Consider the following 1,475-nt stretch of genomic DNA (forward strand, 5'->3'; position numbering starts at 1 on the left):
CTTTCTTTTCCCTCCCTAGGTTTTGAAACATGAATCCAGGAGGAGCTTCATCTGCTCCAAAATTTGATGCAAGTTTAGATGCAGAATGGCAACAGTGGAAGGCAACACACGGAAAAGTATATGGCCCGGTTGGTAACATCTGAAATTACCTAGAGGGACCCCTCAGAGAATGGTCCAGACTTTTGGAGTTTATAGCAGAAAGTAGCTTTAAAAAAAAATTTTTTTTTATTGCCCTGACTGGTTTGGCTCAGTGGATAGAGCGTCGGGCTGTGGACGGGAAGGTCCTGGGTTCTATTCAGGTCGAGGGCATGTACCTTGGTTGCAGGCTCGATCCCCAGTAGGGGGCGTGCAGGAGGCAGCAGATCGATTTTCTCTAATCAATGTTTGTAACTCTATCCCTCTCCCTTCCTCTTGAAAAGAAATCAATAAAAATATATTTAGAAAAAATATTTTTTGTTAATTTCAGAGAGGAAGTGAGACAGAAATATCAATGATGAGAGAGAATCATTGATTGGCTGCCTCCTGCATGCCCCCCACCGGGGATGGAGCCCGCAACCTGGGAATATGAACCCCTTGACTGGAATTGAACCTGGGACCCTTCAGTCCCCTGGTCTATGCTCTGTCCACTGAGCCAAACCAGCCACGGCAGACAGTAGCCTCTTGAGCAGCGGTTCTCAACTTGTGGGTCGTGAACCCTTTGGCAGTCCAATGACCCCTTCACAGAGGTCGCCCAAGACCATCCTGCATATCAGATATTTACATTATGATTTATAACAGCAACATTACAGTTATGAAGTAGCAACGAAAGTAATTTTATGGTTGGGTCACAACATGAGGAACTGTATTTAAAGGGCCAGAAGGTTGAGAACCACTGCTCTTGAGGCTGGCTCTTCCCAAGGCAATGACTGCATGACACCCATTACTGAGCACAATATGGGCAAACCTCCCTGGTGTATGCGTGCTGGAGAACAAGTAGAAACCTTTCCTGGCCATGGTTTCTCTTCTGCAAACCCACTTGGTGAAGGTGACTTGGTTTTCAATAGAAATCAAAAGGATAGGTTGGTTATATGTTTGCCTCTAGGATGAAGAAGGATGGAGGAGGACAGTGTGGGAGAAGAATAAGAAAATGGTTGACCTGCACAACGAGGAATACAAGCAAGGGAGATCGGGCTACACCTTGGGAATGAATGCTTTTAGTGACATGGTGAGTGTGGCTTGGGAGGTTACCTTGCGCTTCCTCTCCTCACTCAGTACTATGCCGAAATATCCCCTTGGTTGACAACATTCTATTTCTTTTTCCTTGAAGACCCAGGAAGAATTCAGGCGGACGAAGTGCGGTAAAATGTAGAAGTGCAAGAAAAGGAGAGTGTTCCGGAAACCTTACGTTGCTGAAATCCCCCCAAGAGTGGAATGATGAAAAGAAGGCTATGTGGACACGGACAACGGGGATGAGAGCATGAGTGGGAGTGGGGGTG

At 46.3% G+C, this 1,475-nt stretch overlaps 1 long non-coding RNA gene across 1 annotated transcript; it reads left to right on the forward strand.

Annotated features, from left to right (window-relative positions):
- Positions 1–6: 6 nt before the first annotated feature.
- LOC102260206 lies at positions 7–1,469 on the forward strand. The gene is made up of 3 exons (XR_001362516.1): positions 7–128; positions 1,082–1,204; positions 1,307–1,469. It is a non-coding gene; the product is annotated as an uncharacterized LOC102260206 (long non-coding RNA).
- Positions 1,470–1,475: the final 6 nt, after the last annotated feature.

This window comes from Myotis brandtii, unplaced genomic scaffold (genome assembly GCF_000412655.1).
Source record: "Myotis brandtii unplaced genomic scaffold, ASM41265v1 scaffold266, whole genome shotgun sequence".
NCBI classification, from domain to species: Eukaryota; Metazoa; Chordata; class Mammalia; order Chiroptera; family Vespertilionidae; genus Myotis; species Myotis brandtii.